The sequence below is a fragment of the Puma concolor genome, chromosome B2 (genome assembly GCF_028749965.1).
Source record: "Puma concolor isolate L17-30 chromosome B2, mPumCon1.1.hap2, whole genome shotgun sequence".
Lineage (NCBI taxonomy): Eukaryota > Metazoa > Chordata > Mammalia > Carnivora > Felidae > Puma > Puma concolor.
In genome coordinates, this window is record NC_141671.1 from 7958669 (window position 1) to 7982994 (window position 24326).

Sequence of the window (24326 nt, forward strand, 5' to 3'; positions counted from 1 at the left end):
CCAGCATTCACAGCTTCCCCACCCCCCCCCCCCCCCATCCTAACCTCCAGGCTCAGTTCAAAGTACAGGCTTCCAGCTCCTCCCTAACTCCCCTCCCCCTCCATAAATTAAGTTAATGAGGAGTTTTCTAAAAAAGTACATTCTCTTAAAGGCTCTGTTATTCTGCAGTTAATGGCCCTGACATGTAGCCAGGCCAAATAGTCACAGGCAGCCATAACTCTTGCAACAGCTCCAGAACTTAGCCTCAAATGTCACCGAGTCCTACCCTGATCTTTCTTCCCCTTTGATTATCAGTGGTTGCCTTCCTTCCTCCCCTAACATTTTATAGCAAACTCAAATGCATCAAAGAAACTGGTTAAGGATGTGAAGATTGAGAAATACGTTCAATCTTAATGCTGTGATCTTGTCTCTTCCTTCCTACATCTTGTCTCTAAGAGAAAAGGACGAGAATAAATTTGATGCCACAGAGAACAAAACAACAAAATACATCTAAGGCTACAAGGGGGAGGACCGTTTCTAAATGTCAGCACGCTAATATTTAGCACACACTTACTCCAAGGATTGGGTCATATTTGTGATGGGGAGTTTTTACAAGAAAAACAAATTGACAGGAACATAATGAAGCAAGCCAGCAATCATGACCAAAGTGCCTCAAACCACCTTCCTAACTAACCTTCCTAACCTAACACCTAGTGAGGGGGTTTAATAAAATTCCACGTACACACACACACGTGCAGGATACCAGAATTCAACATACATAACAAGGGTACAAGGTCAGAACCAACAGTAATATTCGACTTCCTAAGCCTCCAATGTAAAGTAATTAGACACGTGTTTGCAAATCTGCTTACCTGGAAAATTAAACACAAAATATTTCTTGGATAAAATGAGTCCAAATTCCTGTTTCCATAATTTGACCCCAAAATCTGGGCTGATATCCCCAAATTTTACTAATATTCCCCAAAAATATTGGGAGGAAGAGATAAAGAGCAATGGGGAGAAACATTAAAGAAAAAGCTGTATTTGCATCTGTTAACTGACCTCGGCTTATCTGAACCCGCAATTGTCACAGTTGGTCAGTGTACTCCTAAAATATGGTGTCTGTCACCAAATAGCAATAAGAGAACAGACACAGTGAGGAAACCGGTCAAGAGAGCCCGACATGAGAGGCAGATACCTGGAGGAGGGAGGTCTTACCAAGCATGTATCTGAGAGGTGAGGGATTAGACACTGAAAAGGCAAGTACACTATTCTGCTTAGGCCGGGCTGCTTTTCTCCACCCATCATTAAAGAATCCTCTTTCAAGAATTTCAGGGTTTCCAAGCCATTTCTGCATGTTTATCTGATCCTACAGCATCAAGTAGGCATACCCTTGTTACAGAGGAGAAAGCCGAGATTCAGGAAAATTACGGAACTTACCCCAAAGAGACACAGCGCAACCCCACAGCCCCACAACAGATCCTCTGATAGCTTAGTAATAGGTTACATTTTTTGTAGTGTGAACTTCAAATTTACAACAATGAGAATAAAAGGAAGGCACAGGGAAATGAACACATAGTGAACTCTTCCCCAAGTCAGGAATATTGCAGGCAAATTATACTCAGATTAGTAGTTTTGATATGGAAGCACATACACTCTCACGTCATCGTTATCTTTTGAGTCTGCCTCCATAGCCTAGCTCCGTTTCCCAACATCACAAATTTTTGTCCAGGCCATGGAGAAGAGTTTATTCTGACCTTGAAGTTGTGATATTACTGGCTGTTATTCCAACTGAAAAGATGCTTACCACAGTACAGCATGTTCATTACCGATCCGTCTTACCAGGAGGTAAAAATGCCCCCGCACTCCATGAAAAGAATGGTCTGGTGATACTTAATACAAACACAGACCTTTCTCTTCCAGCATAATTCATTGTGCACGTATCATTAAGGATCAAAGAACAGGAAAAGCAAAGAGTGGAAAAGGAATTCAAAAACATCAAAGTTAATTATAATTTGGTTGTCCCAATAGCTGTGACTTGCTCAATTAAGATGCTGCTTTGGCTAATCTTAAGTCAAGCTGTGCCTCTCAAAAAGTCAAGTTATAAAAGCAGAAGTCAAAACCTCTAAAGCTGGAACATGTTTTTCCCCTACTGAGGGCTCTGCCTTTACCAGAACCTCCACACCTCCTATCAATGTGTAACTGTCTCCCCACACCCAAACCGCATAGAGCAGGGCTAGCCCCCCCAGTGCCCAGCACCCAGGCAGATCCTCAACTAATACGTGTTCCATGAAACTCCTACAACCCAGTTCTTCACCCATCCTGTATTTAGGACACACACACCCCAAACGGAAGAAGGGGAGGAGAAAACCAAGCCAGAAGTCCGCTGTGTTGAGACTTGAGATTATGGGTAGCTTCTTGGTTTACAGGGAATGAGAAGACTCCCCCTCACACTTCAATTCTGCTTATTTTTATCCCAGGCACAACGGGCAAAGGTTCTGTCACTTAGTGACCCTGTTCTCTGCCTCATCATCCACTTCCAAACTCTGAGGTCAAGAATATTCATAGATTAATCCACTCATTGGTACCATGGGCACCTGGCTGGCTCAATCAGTAGAACACGTGATTCTTGATCTCCAGGTTGGAAGAAGCTCCAGCCCCATGATGGGTAGAGACATTACTTAAATAAACTCCTTAAAAAAAAAAAAAGAAATTCACTCAATGGTACCATGTCTGGGGGGGTGGAGAGGAAACACTGCTCAAGAACAATGAAGGACAATGTGGTTCTCCCACACAATTGCATATATGATGTGTTTTTGTTGTTTTAAGTTTATTTTGAGACAGAGTTCGGGCAGGCACCCAAGTTGGGGAAGGGCACAGAGAGCGGGAGAATGAGAATCCCAAGCAGGCTCCACACTGTCAGTGCAGAGCTCCATGTGGGGAACCGGGAAATCATGACCTGAGCTGAAATCAAGAGTTTGATGCTCAACCAACTGAGCCACCCAGGGGCCCTGACATAACTATTAAAAGAGCAAACAACTCTTCAGTGTTGCCTCCAGTAAAACCTGGTCGAGGAAAAAACTATTAAGGCCGTGGGCAGCAACAGTAATTCCTTTCCCTCCATTAACACATTTATTTTTCCATGGGGTTTGGAGGTGGGGCCTCATGTTTTCACTTACTGTATACCAGAAACCAGATGGAGGCTTTATAGGGATTGTCTGATTTAATCCTTCTCACAGGCCTGCAAAATGGGGAAAGACCATCTAATTTTTTTTTTAATTTTTGCTTATTTTTGACAGAGAGAGAGAGAGAGAGAGAGATGAGAGCGCGCGCACATGAGCAGGGGAGGGGCAGAGAGGACAGAGGGACAGAATCCGAAGCAAGCACTGCACTGACAGTTGAGAGCCCGACGCAGGGCTCACACCCACAAACCGTGAGATCATGACCTGAGCCGAAGTTGGACGCCCAACCGACTAAGCCCCCCAGGCACCCCGAGACCATTTAAATTTTGAGCTGAAATTCAGCAAGGATGTATTCCAAGTGCATCTGCAGGAAATAAAGTCAAAATCGGTTCAAGAAAAATCTCTGCATCTGTCCTAAAGTTGGGACTCCCCTGGATCTGGGTCCCCAAGAAGCTGAGATGGGAAAGAAATGCAGCCCCCGGGTGCCAGATGCCCGGTAAGCCAGCTACTCAGTATCCACTTCACACCCCCAGCCTCTCAGCCAGTCTTCATTTTGGCCTCTGGCTTGAAGTTCCTAGGTGTGGTCATATCAGTGAGAAAAGCATCCCTTGTCTCTTCCCTAGGGCTCCTCGAGCCGTTTAAAAACACCACACCATTCCAGGGCACCTGGGTGGCTCAGTCGATTAAGCAGTGAAGCGTCCAACTTTGGTTCAAGATTCAGGAGTTCGAGCCCCCCGCTCGGTGGGCTTGGTGCTGACAGCTCAGAGACTGGAGCCTGCTTCATATTCTTTGTCGCCCCCGCTCTCTGCCCTTCCCCCGCTCCCTCTCTCAAAAATAAACATTAGAAAAAATTTAATAACACCACCACTTGATCTAATGTAGCAGTTAAGTATTTCAAGGAGTTTTCATGATCTAGCTGTCTGTACTGAAACCAGTTCCCCATGCCCCGAGTCCACTTCTAACTTGGCCCAGGTTGGCAAAGGGTGAAGGTCAAGAACGCAAAATTCACAACCCTGATCACTCCCCTTGCTTCAGGCAGGCCGCCTGACCTGCAGAGTTCCCACACAGTCTTCATGAACGACGTCATGCAGGCTGGGCACGAAAACGGCTTTCTGACTTAAACCTTACCTTTCATCACACGTGCCCAGGGAAGACGACTCAGGTCTTCCGTGATTGACAGACACTTCTACAATGCTTTACAGCTATGCTGAGAAGGTGCCTGGCTTCAAGTCTCAGAATGTGTTTTTACATTAGATGGGCTGCACTTTGCACATTAGGAAACCGAGACCCTCGTAGAAGGGCTTCAATGAACAAGTATCACAAAGGGTGTGACCACAGAGTCCATTTCAGAACCTCCAGCAGGATTTTTTTCTCTGAGCCCTCTCCCGAGACCCACTCTGTACTATTAGGGAACATTCTATAACAATCACATTTAATGGGGCACCTGGCTGGCTCAGTCAGTTGAACATCGGACTCTTGATTTCAGCTCAGGTCATGATCTCACCGTTCAGGAGTTCGAGCCCTACGTGGGCTCTGCATGCTAATAGCATGGAGCCTATTTGAGATTCGCTCTCAAAACACAACAAAACTCAACAAAACTTTAAACAGCCCTCATTGCCATCCAGAACGGATATTTCAATCCCAACTCACCCTGAATACTGAACATATCTGGCCTGGTCACCCAGATGACATCCTCATCAAAGCAGTGACATGCACCCAAGGTGGAACCTTGCAGAGACCATAGGATTCATTTGCAGAGGTTTTCTGTGCAAATATACATTAGCATGTTAAGATTTAGTAGATCTAGGATATCCCACCAAAGAGCAAGTCTACTCAAGAAACAGGTGTATGGGTTCTCCATTCCTCCTACTACAATCTTAAAAAAAAAAAACTAGACCCAAAAGAGAAAAACAGCTCTTCCTTCTGAGCAGTTCACTCCTCCGTGCACGTGATATTGTCCCAAAAAAAACCCAAAAAACAGAAACAAAAAACAATTAGTTAATTAAATAAAATAAAACCTACACCTGCCACCTTAAGTAAAGCTATACTACTCACCCAGGAATCAGTGGTTCCCAAACTTGAATGTGCCTGTGAATCGCCTGCAAGGTGCTTGTTAAAATTTCCCAACTCTACGCCAGTGGTTTCTGACTGAGCGGGTCGACGCTCAAAGGCCGGGAATTAGACCTTCATCACATGCCCCAAGTGGTTGGATGCTGGTGGTCTCAGGACCACCCCTTAAGAAACCCCAGCAAGTGGGGTGAGTGCAGACAAAAAGCCAAGTGAAGGACAGAGCGGCGTCAGGCATCTGGAATTCTGAAGTAGTTTTCAGCTGTTTATGGTCTAATTCAACACTCCCATTGTAAAGTCTGTCCAGTTAAAAATTCACCAAATACACCACAGACAGACAGAAGTCTGGCATAAAAGCTCTGATAACACTAATGGTCAATGGGCTTTCTTTAAATAAGGCACCTGGTTTGGGACTAGCTGCCTTCTTTTAAGATTTATGGGGGTCTACCCTCTTAGCTTTGCTGTAGAGATGGCTCTCATCTTTGATTATCTTCCTTTGAGACATTCCGCATCGCCATCAAAACTGGCCCAGTTCATCTTTTTGTTCTTTGTAAGCTACACTTGCTGCCTTAGATATGGTTCTACAGTTTTAGATTTTAAAGACCGTATTCGTTTTTCCAGGTGCAGCTTATACAAATTTGAGGTAGGAAAAAAAATGTACTAGTGAGGCACTGATGAGTAGACAATCACTGTCTCCATACACACACTGAGGTGGGGACACTCATGGGTTTAAAAAAATAAAAATAAAGAAAAACCTGAAAAACAGACTAACAAAACATCAATAAAACCAGAGGAACTGGAGTACAAAAATTCTAAGGGACAGAAAAGGGATTTTTAAAGTGATTAATATTCAATTAAATATTTATTAAACAGATATTTTGGGAGCACCTGGGTGGCTCAGTCAGTTAAGCATCCAACTTCAGCTCAGGTCATGATCCCACAATTTGTGAGTTTGAGCCCCACATCAGGCTCTGTGCTGACAGTTCAGAGCCTGGAGCCTGCTTCAGATTCCGTGTCTCCCTCTTTCTCTGCTCCTCCCTTGCTCACACTCTCCCGCTCTTAAAAACAAATAAACATTTAAAAAAAAATTAGAAAAAAAGATTTTGTGAAGTGCTGTTCAAAAGCAGGAGTGAAAATAGAACCCAGAACTCTGAATTTCCAGCTCCTGTCAATAAAGTAATCCCCCCAACCCAAAATAGCTACAATGCTCTATTTTCTAACCTATGGCTTCAATATTTATATTCTACGTGCTTTCAGCTTGAAGCCCACATCATGAACATTTATTAACATTTATGCAACTTCATAAGGAAGTCTAACTTCAAGGTCAGACCAAATGCACATTTGATCAAAATAAACACTTCCAATCACAAAATTGTTCCAATATTTACTTGATAGCCTGACACCCACACTCATTTGTCATCCTTCCTCCCAGAATAATGTTCTTTAGGAAATTCTCCAGCGCAAGAAGTGCTAGAAACCGGAAAGAAAGCAGGATTCCAGATATGAAGCTTAGACCCTGAAAGAACTTAAACATTAGAATTTATCTCATTGGTTGGTTTCATAGGATGCCATTAACTTATGTATTCCCCCTTGCACAGTCCCAGTCTCAATAGAGTTGAAAAAGAGTTCAAGTCCTGGCCATATAGTGCTTATATTCTAATAGAGACCAACAATCAGCAAATATTTAACGTAATTGTAGATAATGTTAAAGGCGATGAAGAAAAACAAAATGGAGGGCGATACCAAGTGACAAAGTGTTGGGGGCAGGGAGGGGACAATACTGCTATTTGAAATGCTAGGGTGGGCAGAAAAGGCTTCTCTGAAGCCTTTAAATCAATTGTGGACTAAATCCAACACTGAGAATATTAACTCCACTCTCCCAAGCCACCAATCATCATTGGTCTATATGAAATGCTAAAAGCTGCTTATACGCACGTGAATGAACGAGCACCTAGGAATTTTTAAAAAAGGAAAGATATGTGCGAGGCAGCCAAGCAGATAAAAAGGGGCATGCCCTTCATCTGTTCTTACTCACAGGAGCCAACCACGATCAGCCTCAAGTCTGACTTACGCATAGAGGGCACACATCAGTCTCTCTCATACACACACACACAAACACACACAATGAATCCAAGGAAAGACATTGCTTAATTTCTTTCGAGTTCTTTTTCAGGGAAAGCACTGAATACACTAACAGATTATACCATCAGAAGTAACAAACACATTTTGTAAAATCTCCTTACTTATTGCAATTATTATCAGATACAGCTTTTTTCCTCTTAATAAAGGAGAAACAAGCTTCAAACAGATTCCTCATGTAATTCTCACTTAAAACATGCACATTTTTTAAAGACACCAAAATCCTGTATTAAAAGCCAGGAAGCAACTGCCTTAGAAGTTTGCAAAGAGTGAAATAAATCCTTATATTTTAAAGGGTACTCGAAGAATCCAACACTACAGGAAAACCATAATCTATTTCAGATTAAAGGACATTAAAAAAGTCTTCTTTAGTAACTGGGATTAGAGTCTGGTTAAAACTCTAATCATCCATGCTTATAATCTGAAATTGGTCCTTAAAAGCTGTAATGAATTAAACAATGTACCACCCACAGAATGAATTATAAAAATATACTGTAACTAAAAGCATAATGACTCAATGCACTTCCTTCCTCATTTTTCCATAATCCATTTGATCCAGGAACCTGGCACCTCATCTAATCATTGCTTGGGTTTCCATTATGATTCTCTCCAGCTCTCTGAAGCCATTTTATCAGCCCTCCCAGATTTAAAGGACAATTTTATAAATGTTACCATCTACAACTCAATTGTTAAAATACAGAGAGTGACTCCATTCACCATGGTGTGTTCCAAAAGTTAGGTGGTTTAGGTGGGGTCTAAAATGAAAGCTTCCAACACTACCCAATAACTAACTAGAAATATTAGCCAAGTCTTCAAGCTTGATGAACCTAAACTTTTTTCCTACCACTATTTCTATTACTTCCACTTCATCTACCATCATCACCTCTATAATGACGATGTTCACACAGCTACTACAATTTCCCAAGTATTTTCGTGTATATTTATATCATCTGATCCTCGACAGCCTGGAGATCTTCTAATTACCCTGAGTCACAAAAGTAAATGTCTCAAACGAAGATCGGGGGCAAAAAAGTACATGTATGCAAACGGACTCGGGTTCATCAAATCCCTAGTTGGTAACGACCAGGTTCCTGTTTTAGAACAATAGGACTTTGCTGCTAAGCAGGACCTCATCCACCTTTTTTCTGAACTTCTGGATTTATAGACAGGGGTGCCTACTACCCCGTTTATACTCGAATAGTTATTTTGAATAATTTTAAACCGCAATGTCCAAATAATTGATGGTGTAAGGTACCAAATCAACAGTTTCATTTGAATCTGTATTATGGATAAAGAGAGGACTCATCTTTCATCCAAGGTCACGCAACTAACAACACTCCTTTCACAAACCTGGGCCTGTCTAGCTTCTTGACCACAAGGCTAATCTAGCCAATGATAGAAACTAAGAATGGGAGGGAAGAAGATCCCAGGTAAGGCTTTGACTGGCAAGTTAATGCACAGCCCACCTTTAAAACTACAGCTTAAATGGGAAGACTGACCTTCTCCCACATCCACTACATTTTCACTCTTAGTGGCTCTGCTCAGTGGCCATATCTCAGCCTACGTGAAATGCCATTATTGCTGGCGGATGAATTCTTTCAGCAGCGTTTCTTTGTTTTGTTTACCAAACAAAATTAAAATCAAATCTAACAAAATGCTTAGGAATTTCCCCCCCCCACCTTAAACTTTGTGATCATTTGACCTCATTCTGTGAAAATGACACTTCGTCTTCCAGGTTTTGTCGGTTTGCTTCACTCACAGGGAGGAGGAGTGTAATTATTATAAACACAGCAGCCGCTTACATTTGTGTAGTACTTTATCACTTACAAATGCATTACATTGTCCTATTTGATCCTTCTAACTCACTGTGGAATGATTACCCATTTTCACAATTAAGTGAAGGCTCAAAGGAGGAGTCATCTGCCCAATGTCACTCAATTAGTAAGGTCAGAACAAGGTCACAGATCCAAGTCCTTTAGCCTGGAAGCCTTGAGCTGTTTTCGTTATTACTTGGTCACGAAAGCATCATCTAAAGCAATGTTCTGATGACCCCTATATGTCACTCTACAGTAAATTCATTACCAAGTCAACTCAGAGGCTTCTCTGCTCTGTCTTTAGACTGCTTATCTTTCCATCAAGAGAACAGTCACATTGTCTTCCTCTTAGAGTGACAGAGGAAGCCAACACTACAGAACTGTACTGAGATAGAGGATATCAAATGCCCAGGTTCTGCAGAAAAACACAATCTGGGCCACAAGACCGGTTGAAGGAATACATTGATAGGCTTCCGAATTCAACTAGTCAAGGGGGAGGATCTGTCACCCAGGGGCATCAGGAGAAAAGGAGAAGGAAATAGGTCTGGGGCAGGAGGAGGAGCACAGAACCTGGGAAAACTGGAGGGATCAAAAGCCCAAGCTACTGGCACAATTAGGAGAACCACAGATGAAAACCGCTTGGAGGCAAAACATCCTTTTCCATTCATTAGGTGATTCAGTTTATTTATCTATGTAACTAGCTGTTAACAGTGTCTCCCAAGCCAAGTGAGGGGTTTCTTAGGATATTTTTCAGCATTCTTTAAAGCTAGTTCAGTTGTGTTTTACTTTTTTTTTTTTTTTTTTTTAATGTATTTTGAGAGGGCAGAAGGGCAGAGAGGAGAGAGGAAGGAGAATCCCAAGCAGGCTCCACACTCAGCAGAGTCAATACAGGGCTCAAACTCACCATCATGAGAACTTGACTTGAGCCACTATCAAGAGTAGGACACTTAACTGAGTCATCCAGACACCCCTTATATACTATTTTAAGCACAGATTTTTTTTTTTTTTTAGTCACTTAGAAAATGGGTAAAGGGCATGAACAGACATTTCAGCGAAGAGAACATACAGATGTCAAAGAAGCACAAAATGTTCATCATTAGTTGTCAGAAATTCAACTTCAGTCTATAACACCATCACCTCACACCCGTAACAGTGAAAATGAAAACATGAGGACACCAAATGCTGTTGAGGAGGCAGAGGAATGAGGTCACTCCTACATCTCTGGTAGGAATATAAAACCGGTACAACTGCTCTGGAAAACAATTTTGCGGTTCATTTAAAAAACTTAGTGTTTTTGAGAGAGAGAACACGCGTGCAAGCATGAGTTGGGGAGGGGAGGAGAGAGGGAGACAAAGAATCCGAAGCAGGCTGCAGGCTCTGAGCTGTCAGCACAGAGCCCAACACAGGGCTTGAACTCATGAACCGTGAGATCATGGCCTAGAGCTGAAGCTGAAGTTGGACGTTCAGCCACCTGAGCTACCCAGGAGCCCCTTGACAGTTCATTTTAAAACTGAACACGGGGGCACCTGGGTGGCGCAGTCGGTTAAGCGTCCGACTTCAACCAGGTCACGATCTCGCGGTCCGTGAGTTCGAGCCCCGCGTCGGGCTCTGGGGTGATGGCTCAGAGCCTGGAGCCTGTTTCCGATTCTGTGTCTCCCTCTCTCTCTGCCCCTCCCCCGTTCATGCTCTCTCTCTCTCTCTGTCCCAAAAATAAATAAACGATGAAAAAAAAAATTAAAAAAAAAAAATAAATAAAAATAAAAAAAAATAAAACTGAACACGTAGTTACCAAACAACTCCACAATTTCATTCACGGGCATTTATCCCAAAGAGATGAACATTTACATTTGCATTAAGCCTGTACACAAATGTGCAGAGCAGCTCCATTCATAGTAGCCAAAAATTCCAAACAGGCCAGATGTCCTTCAACAGGTGAATGGTTCAACGATAGCTTACATCCATACACCCACCAGGAAGTATTATTCCATAAAAAGAAACCAACTAATGATACAACTCTGATTTATCTCCCAGTAATGAGGAGGAGTTTAAAACGTCAATCCAAAAAGGTATATACACATAGGGAAACCTATGGGGTGTATTTTGTATATATGTGTATGTGTATATACACGAGTTGGGGAGGGGCAACTCATGTATATATATATACACACATACACATATATACATACACATTATTTTTAAGAAATGGAGAACCAACTGGGGCACCTGGCTGACTCAGTTGGTAGAACATCTGATTCTTGAACTTGGATTCCTGAGTCCAAGACCCACGTTGGGAGGGAGAGAGTCGGGTTTTCTTATTACAAAGAAAAGAAAAAGAAAATGGAACCAATTAGTGGTTTCCAGGAGCTAGAGAAAGGAGGGGTGCTGTAGGAGGGACATGGGTGTAGTTCTCCAAGAGCAGCAAGAGGGATCCTTGTATTGTCAGCAATGTTGAGCATCTTCACTGTGGTGGTGGAGATGCAAACCCACACATGTGGTAAGAACACACAGCATGAACGTACACAAACATAGCGCAGGTGAAACAGGAGATGGAAGATTGGTAGACTGCACTGAAGTCAGTATCCTGGTTAAGATACTGTATTTGATTTTCACAAAAGGTTACCATTGGGGGAAACAATAAAGGCTCTAGTATTTTTTCTAATTTTTTTTTTTAATATTTATTTTTGAGAGATAGAGCATGAGAAAGGGAGGGACAGAGAGAGAGGGAGACAGAGAATCCGAAGCAGGCTCCAGGCTCTGAGCTGTCAGCACAGAGCCCAATGCAGGGCTCGAACTCACAACCCTCCAGATCATGACCTGAGCCAAAGTCAGACGCTTAACCGAGTCACCCAGGTACCCCAAGGCTCTATTTCCTACAACTGCATGTGAACAATTACCTCAATTAAAGTTTCAATTTAAGGATAGATCAGTAACAAGTAGGTACTAGCTTAGCCATCTCAAAATTAATATCTTAATCATTTTACCTTCTTTGAAACAGGAGCACTCTTGGTTTGCTGTAATCCTACACAACTGCTTTCATCCTAACTTGTTTCCATTACATGTAACTCATTAAAATGAGCCTCATGAGTCAAAGCCTTTAACAGTACATACTGTGAGACTTCATTTGCATGAAGCTATATAGCCAAGGCAAATCTCCTATATAATGCAAGAAACTAGAAGAGCCAAGCAGTGGTTGCCTGTTGACAATTTGAGTCAGAGAGAGACTGGAAAGGAACAGGAAATAAACTAGCTGGGGAAACCAGAAGTCCAAGTTACACAAGTGTATCTATTTGTCAAAACTCAAATGCACCCAGAAGACTGGTGCAATTCATTGTATGAAATTTTACATTAACTGTTAACAAGTTGAAATTAAGCTTCAAGTACTGGCTATTAGCTTTATATTCAACCAAAGATTCCTTGCACTAAGATACCCTGCCTTTGATATACCCAGGGTCACCAAACTACATGGTTTAAAAATTTTAAAAAGGCTTACAATTATCCCATCTAGAATACACTTTTGTCAGGGAAAGGAAATTGCAATCAGTAACCATGAAGCAAATTCATATAAAAATCATTAAATCAGACTAAAATCAAATTAAAACAGATGTAATTAGGGCCCTCTGAAAGGAATTTTGGCTAATACTTTATTTACATGTAATATAGATGTAGCAACTACTGACCTCAGGCGCTTTCAGCTGCTTTTATATTAATTATTACATGTTTTTTATATTCCAGCTCAAAATATCCTTTATAGGTCCGAGTAGCTAATTTTTTGCCAAGGTTACTTCAAGGAAGTCTCAGATCTCACAAGGGGTGTGTGTGGGGAGTCCTGTGAAATCCACATATTGATACTGATGGAACATCATCTGGCCTCTACTAAGAGGTATAGGTTTTGCTTCGCTGAATCATAATCTCGTTCTGTTCAGGATACTTATTTTGGTAAAATTACAAGAGGATGGTGGACTGTTCTTAATTGCAATTATACCCAGTAGGACCCAACCCTTTTCACTTAATAGGCTTACATCGCAGAGACAGGTCTGTTTAATTGGCCAGACAAGTCAAGACACTGATGAAAATTATTTCTTGACCCTACCAACAATTCAGAGAGAAGGTAATGTGAGGAGTGTCTAGTGCCTACTTCTCTGCTTTGGCCTTGAACTTTGCTCATGGTCCAGGCTCCATCAATAGTTCTTTTTTAGATTCAAGGACTCTGGATCAGTGGCATTGACTTCACTGTCCATTTGCGGCCATGAGTTCTATCACCAGAACATGAAGAAAATGTGTATTCTCAATTCTTCAATGAAGGAAGCCCTCTCTGAAATACAGCACTTCAAAATATTTCAGCAACATCTTTTAGGTTCACATGATTTGTTAAAAACGGTGAAATACACGAGATTTTAGTTCCACGTCTAGGAAAAGAAGGGGAGGGATAAGCAGCATAAACAGATAAAAGGCAGAGGAAGGGAAAGAAAATCAGGTTGCACCTAGAACAGCCTCCCACGTGAAGGTCGAGGAAGAGACAGCAGATAAAGAGGAGTTGTAAACGCACTTGTCTACGAACTATTGGTTGGGAATAACATGAAAATAGGTGCTAACAAAGGAACCCAGGCACACGGATGTGGGCATGCGCAACTCCTACTCAAGGGCCAAGTGTCCTCTCCCTATCTTCCTGCTCAAACCGAAGAGCTACAATTGCAGTTCTTCCTATGCTTGCCCACCACTTGTAATGGGTTTCTACTGCTACCACAAGCCCCAGAAAGTTGCGATATAACCAGACAGAAAATCTATCTCTGGTTATCAGAACTAGCCAAATCATTTGATCACATGGTATGGTATCTAGGTACAAGAAATAGTACCCAGTTCGCTCATCAGGCAAATAGATTTGGAGATGCCAAGCTTTGCCCTAATTTTCCCTTTTGTCCATCAAGAAAGTTCCCATTTCAGGGTAGTTTCTAATAAAGGCCCAAGAAAACCCATTCATGGTATTTTCTTTTTAATCTACCAAACAAAACCAACTTCACCATTTTAAGGTGCTAACAGCCCTAGAGCCCACCCAGGAGAACATAAGGAATCACATCCTGCCCTTTTCATAGTAGTTATTTTCGCAGAGTTTGCTTCTAGAGGTTACTACCACTTTGGAGCCTCCGCCTCCTTTCGTTCCTCCCTGGATAGTATAGTAGGTGCTACAGTACCAAATCCCGATTTCATGCAATCTACCACTTCGTTGAACAGGCCAGAGCATAGCTTTATTAACGAGGAATCCTGCAACCATTGGTCCCAGGAACATTAATCCAAAAAGCAAAGTCTCAAAGCAATTTGAGTTGATTCCTTCCAAATAAAAGGTTTATATGTGGTAAGAAATGGCCCAAATATTGTGTGATGGTTACCAACCAGGAGAAGTCTCTCCCTCCCCCACACTCTCCTCCCTGTCTACAGACGGCTCTAAATGCCCTTGACTGCAATTAAGTTTTTGAAAGGTGTATGCCTGTTCACAGTAGGCAGAAGACTGCCTTGCTCGAGGAATGTTTATTTTTAAAACTCAGCATTTCTTCGCCACTGAAAATCTATTCAGAAATCCCTTCCTCCTCAAGCTAGAGAGCTTTATTCAGCCAGGGGGCCAACAAATGCTGATATTTCAAGAAACCTAATCTCTTAATGACCGGTATCAGAGCAGAGAGGAAGACGGTCAGAGAGTCATCTTGAAATAAGCTTCATCTCAGATACATGTGAGGCCATAAATGGCAGCCATGCTGGATGGCCAGCAACACAGCATCCATTACTTTAATCTGTTGGTCCAGGGGTGTTCCATCCAGAGACGATGAGCTGGCCTTTCTAATGCACGCCCTCACCTTCTACAGCGGCCGTTCTCCCATCATGTAAAAGTACACTTATTATCTAAGGATAAACCCGGGCTTCTGCGTGTCTAGCATCTGTCGATGGTAGAGGTAAGCAGTGGAGACCAGAGGTGGATGAGACCACTCATGAAGGCATTTGGGAAGATTTAGCTTTTGAGGTCGACTAACAGCACTTAACTACTGGATGGGGGCGTGGGGGAGGCAACACAGGCAGAGGAAAGAATTTGTGCCAGGTGACCAAGTGAAAACACATTTTGGGTACAAAAATAGCAAGTAGATTCACCAGACTGTAGATTTTCAAGAACTACAGTGACAGCAAAGGATATAAGAGAGGCAGAGACAAGATTTAGGAAAGGTGTTCATGTATTAATTCACTCCACCCAGTCACTGAACATCACCTATGCACAAGTCACTGTTCTAAGATACTGAAGAAACAAATTCTAAGGAAAAAAAAAATATTTTAGGATCTTCTTTCCTAAAGGGAATTCAAACACGACCGTGAACATCATCCGGGTCGTTGTAATTCCTTCCCCAAAACCACAATTTTCAGTTAGCTAAGTTTTTTAAAATCTGGTATGAAAAGAAGTGGACGGAGTTTTGGAGGTGAGGAAATCCTCCCCGACCTATGTTCGTCTGGTCACTGGCAGGGTATTACAGGACAACATTGAACGGCAAGCAACTCAGACACAAAATTAGTTTTTCTGTATGCTTACAAATAGCGACTTCCCTAGGAACTGAGTGTAGCTCCGACAGCCCAAACAGAAGGTACATTGCTACAGGCGGCCCCCCCCAGACTCCCCAAGTGGGTAGAATGAGCTTGGTTCTCTGCCCTGCTTGAGGATGCAGACCTATTCCAAACCCACCAACACCGGTGTTCATGTTCCTAAGTCTAACCTGAAGGAGTATGGGGGGGGGGGGGGGGGTTGAGTGCCCCAGCCAGGACTAGAATGATCAGGGAAGGGGTAAGTTTTCAAGCTGTATAACAAGCACAAATAGCCATCTGGAGCGTGTTGTTTAATGTCACAATCAATTGTTTTCCCTCTAGAAAGCTCTGCTTTCCTCAAGTAATAAAATCACACGGGTATGCTGGAAGAAAGAAGAGGGAGACTGGGAACTAAGGAAGTGAGTTTACCACCCACCACTGTCTAAGTGGTTAATGGCGGCCGTTAGGGCCAAGCACTTAGTCAACACAGTGAAGATTCCCATGGCACCCCGTACCTTCTCATTCATTCCACAGGGCTGTTAGAGCAGACAGTGGGTCATCGGCTTACAGAAATGGCACGACCTCATCTTCAGACACTGGAGGTCATCACAAGGAATGCCTTCGCCTGTACAGAGCCAGACCTAGGGTTTGGGTCATAGAAGTTTAAAGGATCACAAAGCACCATCAGTTTATCCCCCAAAAGTCACTGAAGGCCAAGAAGTTCAGATGCCCGAGACAGATGGTAACAAAACCAAAACTGGGATTGAGGCATCGTCTGTGATCTTCCTCCGGCTTGGCAGGCCAGCTCTGATCCCCAAGTTCAGTCGGGCATGGGGTATCCTGGACTGCCTGTAGAGCCATTACGACTCCGTGAGGTGTCCCCATTGTACAGATGGGGCAGCCAAGGCTTGGGCTTAGGAAGTTTGATTTCACTGTGTACTTCCCACCACCTCCAGGTTCTACTTCTTTTTAGTAGGAGGGGGCAGTGAGTGTTCTTGGAATCTCCAAGTCGTGTTTCTCCATGAGAATTCCCAGAGATAACCAAGGATTCCTCCCTGTCAGTCTCCAGGTCTCTCATTTGACATTTTCATTGCAGATACATAGTATTATGCAGCTCCCTCCCAAATAAAACACATTATGTATCTAATGTGCATAGGCCACCAACAATCTACAGAATGAAGCCAAGTGACTCCAAGATTCACCGGCCCAAATCAGCTTCTTCTGTTTCAGTCGAAGTTACCTACAGGATTCATCTACTTACCAACTTAGCATTTAAAATTCCCTTCTAGGTACCAAGTAGTGTAGGTTCTACCTAGAATGTCATTCAATCTAGAACATTCACCAATTATCCTTTGGGTATAATGGAGATGTCCCCTCTGTTACAGAGTTTTAGCCTCAAGCATTACTCAAGATGAACAGCCTTATATATAGGGAATAAACTCGAATGTGTGGCATTTGATGGACTTAGGGACAAGGCAGGCTGCAGGGGATGGAACCAAGAAAGGTGAAGCGCAGCTCCAGGCAAGAGACAGAAACCCGTACTTGACCTGTTATACTACCACCATATTACTGGTGAAAACATGACACCCTAGAAACCGCCCCACACCCCACCTTTTGGAAACTGGCAAGACCAAAATCAGAGTCTTAAAAAGGAAAAAAAACCACACACACACAGGAAGGATTCTCTTATGTTTTTAACGTTTATTTATTTTGAGAGGAAGAAGGGGGCACAGAGAAAGGGAGACACTCAACCTGAAGCAGGTTCCAGGCTCTGAGCTGTCAGCAGAGAGCCCAACACAGGGCTCCAACTCAAGGATGGCAAGTTCGACCTGAGCTGACGTCGGACGCTTAACAGACTGAGCCAACCAGACACCCCATTAAGAGTCTGATTTCTAACATGTGTACTTTAAGAATTTAAAAAGGGGAGGATAGGGAGAACCCAAGTAGTCTTCAATTCCCTTACATGGTATGTAGAGGGGATGAATGGAAGGCTGACATGTATCAATAACGGAACACGTTCAATTCGCCATCCTACGTGGTGCTACCTCCGGTTCATGTGTCCCCTCACCACAATCTGGAAAGCGAGCCATTTTGAGAACGTGCCACGTGTCAGGGACAGCTTGGTCCCTCAGGCTGCAGATTCTGGAGCCAATAATCCCAGGTCACCGCTGACTAGGAGTGTGCCTTCTACAGAGTACTATCTTGGGGAAGAAAAATCTCAGCAGTTCCTAAGCAATTGTAAAAACATAGCAAAGGACAGACATCTCTGTACAATTAAAACACTGTGCTGCAAGTTCCAATTGCTCCGTGCCTCCTTGCAAATTTTATTGCCACCCTAGAGTCCTTAGAAAGCACTATTAACTTTAATGGTGACCTATTGTTCCCGATGAGTCATCTTCAATAAAGTAATTCAGGGATCATCTCCACAGTGGGAGGGAGAGGATGCACAGAACCGACGAGGAGGGAGAGATCCCAGGGGGGGAAACCAGCAACAGGATGTGTAAAGGACGTGTCCTTGAAGCCGCGTGTGCGCACACGCGTGCACGCACACACACGCACTGAAAAGACAGACAGGAACCCACCGCGGACGGTGAGACCTGTTCTATTTCCTTGCTGGAGCTCCGAGGGTCTGTCACCCACCCAGGCTTACCCCAAGTGGTAGGGGTTACATGGACGACTGTAAGCCTTGCAAACACGAATAGATTTCGCTTTGAGCTTTTACCATTCTTACATGAACTGCATCAGACCACACACAGAGAGAAAGCCAAGCGCCTATGTACTCACTCGAGTGTGCTGCCACAAGGGAGGCTCCAGTCATAAAAGATATGCTAGTTCACTGTGGAGAGCTGAAAACATGTGAAGATAGACAGAACACATTCGGAATCTCTACTGCAGGTCAACGTTCCAGGAGGCTTCCTTCGTTGCATTAGGAAGTGCACTTTTGGGGCACCGGGGTGGCTCAGTTAAGCGTCCGACTTCGGCTCAGGTCATGATCGCACGGTCCATGAGTTCGAGCCCCTGCGTTGGGCTCTGTGCTGACAGCTCAGTCTGGAGCCTGCTTCGGATTCTGGGTCTCTCTCCCTCCCTCCGCCCATCCCCCATTCACACTCTCTCTCTAAAATACCAAAAAAAAATTTTAAAAAGCGTACTTTTTACATGAATACTAGATATATACTGGTCTATTCCCTTTTGTATTTTATAGGGTTCAATTTTTATGTTCTACTTAAAATTTCAAGTTAAGCAGAACCTGGGTGGCTCAGTGGGTTAAGCATCCAGCTCTTGATTTTGGCTCAGGTCATGATCCCAAAACCATGGGATGGAGCCCTGCACTGAAAATGCAGAGCCTGCTTGGGATTCTCTCTCCCTCTCTGCCCCTCCCTCTCTTATTCTCTCCAAATAATTCTTTTCAAGTTAGCCTTAAGTGTAAATTGAAGACGAGATATAAGCAATTTCAGTACTTAGGATTTTCTCAAGCTTTCACTTACATACCTATTTCTCTATTGGCACATGAAAGGGAACTTGTCATTTTACTTTTAAAAGCTCTTTTTGCAGGAATTTCATGTGCCTGAATAAGACAGACCTGTGCATCTTTGAGGGATAGAAGATGTGCATCCCTTAAGAAGTGCAGAGTAAGAAAATGTCAATTCTGCAATCTTCGTCATTTCAAGAACTTCATCATCAGTTACTTAATAATGGATGTTAACTTTGGCCTTTTGAATTCTACAATTTCTCATGGATCCCAGACTCGTCATCATGCTGTTTTTAAGAGAGGAGCTTCACTTTCTCAAACATGTCGAAGTATGTTTAGTTTAGTAATTCCACTGTAAAAGTAAACACAAGTCAGAGTACAGAAAGAAAAACAATTGTGAAGGAAGGGAAGAGGGCAAGAAAAGGAAGGGGTGGGGAGGGAGGAATGTGTTAACCATACCCTAAGGCATAGACCATTAGTGAACTCTACATACATTCCCAAAGAGTCTCCCTGAAAAATGGATTCTCACCATTTGTGAGACAAGCAAGCAAGTTTGGACTCAACAGGGGTGGGGGTACCCAAGAGACCAGAAGGAAAGCAGGAGGGAGGAGGGGGCCAGGCTTGCATTCATCAGAGGGAGGCAGGAGAAACCTTCTGGAACATCCCCCTTTCCCTCCTGTTCCTCAACTCCAAGTCTGAGGTTTGGGACCGACCCCAGAGCCAGGGGGGCTTAAAGAGACCCTCCCTCCTCATCCAGTCCTGCCCACCCCAGCCCCCTCTGGGTCAGGCTGTGTGGCCGCTCCAGGCGCCAGAAGGTCATTGCTACGTTTGGCACAGAACGCTCACATTCAGTGAAAACAGGCCTCCAAAGGAGGAGGCGGCAACAGCCAGGAAAGAACCACTTTGCAAACAGACTTCCAAGGAGAATTAGCCTCTTGAAATCCCATGTGCAAAAGTTCACACCATCCAACAGCTGCTTCTTAGATCTCCAGGTTCTAAATCAGCCCCAAGCCCCTGATTTGCACACAACTTCTGGCCAATGGTGTCCCGCCCTCCCCTGCTTCCTTCAATCCTGTCAAGTGCTCTAGGTCAAAACCCAAGGTCCTAAACTCGTCCTCTGAGAAGCGTTTACTGTCCTTTCCAATGGTGTATTCCGTTGGTTGGAGAGGTTAGGATAATGAAGGATGGACTGCAGGCACGCCTTTGGGTCCCAGCATGTGCTGACATCGTCCAGTCCGGCTCCCGATCTCAGCTCTGCGCTTTGGGACTCTGACCCACTGAACTCGGACTTTTTCGGGGATGAGGAAGAATCCTTTCTCGAATGACTAGATCAAATTTTACGTATCCTTCTCCCCAGCCCCCCTCCCAAGCTTTAACCTGGCAGCTCCATGCCAAAAAGTCAGTTCCTGTTTCAGAAAAGTATTGCCATGCTTCACCCCTGCCAAAGTTTACAGCATACTCACATCCTGCCGCAGAGGGAGGGCGGGAGGGAGGCAGAGGGAGTGGGGCAGCTGTTTTCTCAACAAACTGCAGCTCCAGAAACCTCCTGCTGCCTCCTCCACACCCCCAGCAGAGACTCAGGAAAAGCCATTCCTCCAAAGGCAAGTCCTGCCGAACGGAGCTGGCTCAGCCCCTCGACTCCCACACAAGTAACCAAGGTTCGTTCCCACTCACCCGGGGAGAAGGACACAGGCCAAAAGGTGACGGTTTCCTTGGACGCGGACTCCCATTCAGAGGGAACCCAAGAGACCTCCACCTCCTCCCCTCCCCACGCCCCTGCACGTCCAAGTTGAGGCACAGGGGACAACAAGCACCAGTAACACATGACTAAGGGAGAGACTTTTCATCCCACACCTTCCAAGATGCTGGAAGGCCTCCCCAACGAAAGAGACACAGCTGCGGTCAACAAGCCGCCGCTCCCCAACCGGCCTGCCCTCCTGAGCTCACCAACTGGGCTTCCCTCTCCCCTCCGGGGTGGGAAGGCTGGAAGGGAACCCGAGGAGGCAGCACCGGGCCGCCCCGACTGGGCCAGCCCCACAGCTCTCACTTGCTAGCCTGGAAAACCCTGGGGCACTGCAATCAAAGAGCGGCTCCACCCAGGAGTACCTCTGATCATTTTTTTCCCCTTCGAGTGGGCAAGCAGAGAAAAGGGAAAATGAGGACAAATGTGTTCAAAACAGAAAGACTGCACAACACTCGCTTGGGTTTGGGCAAGGACCAGATTACAGGCCCAACACCTCCATTTCTGTCCAAGTGGAAAGAGAAACTACAGGGTGCGACCTTGATCCAGCTGTGTGAACTCTGGTGCCCAGAGTCTCTGCCAGGCCCAGAGGATCAACATAACCCCAAATTGCTCCTGGGTCCCCAGCTGGCCTTTTTTTTTTTTTTTTTTTTTTAAGTGCTTGATGATTCTTTTAGTCCTTTCTGGTCAACTGATTCCTTTTCTGCCCTGATTGTAATGCCTGTGGAATGAATGGTCTTTTAGCTTCCAAACTTACGTCCTTGTTGTGAAATGGTTCAGTATTGAAGACAGTACATGCATATTAATTTTTTTTTTAACTTTTTTAAACACAGAATCTGAAGCAGGCTCCAGGTTCTGAGCTGTTAGCACAAAGCCCGACGTGGGGCTCGAACTCCTGAGCCACGAGATCATGACCTAAGCCAAAGTTGGACACTGAACCGACTGAGCCACCCAGGCACCCCTGAACTTCTAAGAAGCCTCTCAGACCCTTCTTAAATGACTGAACTGTAGCCAAGAAGGGGAATTGGTGAGGTCACAGATAACTATTTTCTCAGAAGAAAAATCCCAATTTAGACAGCATTCACTTAAGGCCAGTGTCCTAACATGTTGCCCATCAGATTGTAGAATGGTGAGGAGTTGGCACATCTTGGGCAAGAATTCAAAATCTTCACCCACCTCTAAAAGGAAGTTCAATCTAACCTAACTCACATTAGTTGCCTTTAGGCCCATCTGAATTCTACAAGACTGAAAAAGTTGGATTGCTTTAAAAGGCAAAACATGCCAAAATAAAAATTTACAGTTCTAGCCAAGTAAAAAACAATAAACTTCCACGTTAGTACAAAAATTCTATTTCTAAAGTCTATCTAGTCTCCAACAGGTGTCACATACCTTTGCTACAATTTACATCACACCATTCATTTACAGCTCCCCCACGTACCTGTTTTTCTTCAAGTTAAGAGAAAATAAAAAGGTAGAATGTAATTAAGCCAACTCTTAATTCCCTATCAGTGCGATGTCATTTGGAAACCTGATTCTTTCCTCAGACTCTTGAGCATTTCCAGGACTATCTGAGCGTAAATGGAGGACAGGAACTGGAGAGAGCCAAGGAAGAGCTGGAAATGCCCAGCTGTCATGAACTGTCATTTCCTAACCTAAAGCCTCCGCAGTGGGGATTTAAGAACTGATGGAGGGCTCGTCAAATAGACCACTCTAGGAAAAAAAATCAGTTCATTTCTTTGGTTTTGACGGTACAACTGAACCAAGGGGTGGTAAACAGGAAATGTACCCACACAAGGCTTAGGGAGCCCTCTCCTCTCCCTGCCCTTGGTGTGGCTCAGCATTCGCTCATCTCCATCACCCGTAAGGAATTACTTCCAACCAAGCAAGAGTACTTATCACCATAATAGGAATTCTGTTTGCCGTCTGTGAGGACCAGGTGTTTCCACGTCTTTCTATACAATTGCAGTCACATAGCCTTCAAGTGCTAAGGGCCACAAGTTTACTATTTGGAATGTCGAATACTGCTTATCCATTGGATTGGATCCATCAATAAAAATACTTCTGATTCATCTTTTTCTCAAGTGGACATAGCTGTAAGAGTCAGAGGCAGCCAATCAGAAACCTCTATTTAAAGTCAATATTCTCGGGGCACCTGGGTGGCGCAGTCGGTTAAGCGTCCGACTTCAGCCAGGTCACGATCTCGCGGTCCGGAAGTTCGAGCCCCGCGTCGGGCTCTGGGCTGGTGGCTCAGAGCCTGGAGCCTGTTTCCGATTCTGTGTCTCCCTCTCTCTCTGCCCCTCCCCCGTTCATGCTCTGTCTCTCTCTGTCCCAAAAATAAATAAACGTTGAAAAAAAAATTTAATAAAAAAAAAATAAAGTCAATATTCTTGCTCATTTGGAATAGTGATTCACTCCCACTGACCACAAACCACTTACAGTATCTGCAGGAACTATAAATCCAAACTCCAACAACCAAACAATTAATCAATTGAGCAATCGCACACTCTCCCAAAGGCAGCCAACTCCTGGAGTACCTGGTATTGAATGGGGAAGGACCTAATGCAAGAATTTATATCCTAAGCCCAGAAAAGGACAGTTCCATGAAGATTATACCGAAGTACTTCAGGAGACAAAGGGGAGATGATACAGAAATTCTACACTTACAAAGTTCACTATGTTCAAGGACTGCAAGGGATCTGCTCCACGCCTCAAGAGTGACTGAAGAATTTACCACGATCTAATAGAGTTTCCGGTCTGTAAAAGTAACAGAGCTCCACGTTTGCACTTTCCAGATAGAGTGGGCCTCTAGCCTCCCGGCCGTTTTGCAGGACAGGCTTGGAAGTAATTATCTAGGAAGGTCCTGCCTGTCTCCATCTCTGGCCTGTCCAGAGACACGTAGGTCCTTCAAGAATGGCTAAGTGCCCTTGGGGCGCCTGGGTGGCACAGTTGGTTAAGCGTCCGACTTCAGCCAGGTCACGATCTCGCGGTCCGGGAGTTCGAGCCCCGCATCAGGCTCTGGGCTGATGGCTCAGAGCCTGGAGCCTGCTTCCGATTCTGTGTCTCCCTCTCTCTCTGCCCCTCCCCCGTTCATGCTCTCTCTCTGTCCCAAAAATAAACAAACGTTGAAAAAAAAAAAATTTTTTTTAAAAAAAGAATGGCTAAGTGCCCCTAGAGTACTTGTAGATCAGAGGATAGGAAAACATGAAAGCAATACAGGGGAGGAGCCCAAGGGGAAACTGCCTCACTAGACTCCACGTTAACCGAAACCATCCAAGTCCCATCAGGCACCATTTCAACTGTCGACGTCCACCTCACCTACTGCTGCCATTTCAGACGGAGTGTTGGGGTTCCCTCGGTTACCCCTTAGCTTCTCCACTTGA

At 44.2% G+C, this 24326-nt stretch overlaps 1 protein-coding gene across 9 annotated transcripts in view; it reads right to left on the reverse strand.

Moving 5' to 3' along the window:
• LOC147580701 (uncharacterized) overlaps positions 1–24326 on the reverse strand; it is a 550245-nt gene that overhangs the window by 190152 nt on the left and 335767 nt on the right. For 2 of the 9 annotated variants that reach the window (XR_015251015.1, XR_015251014.1), the window contains one exon: positions 18838–19557. The exons of the other annotated variants lie outside the window; for them this stretch is intronic. The gene's annotated coding sequence lies outside the window, so the exon portion shown is untranslated. Of the gene's footprint in view, positions 1–18837; positions 19558–24326 lie in introns of those variants that run through there. 9 annotated transcript variants of the gene reach the window in all.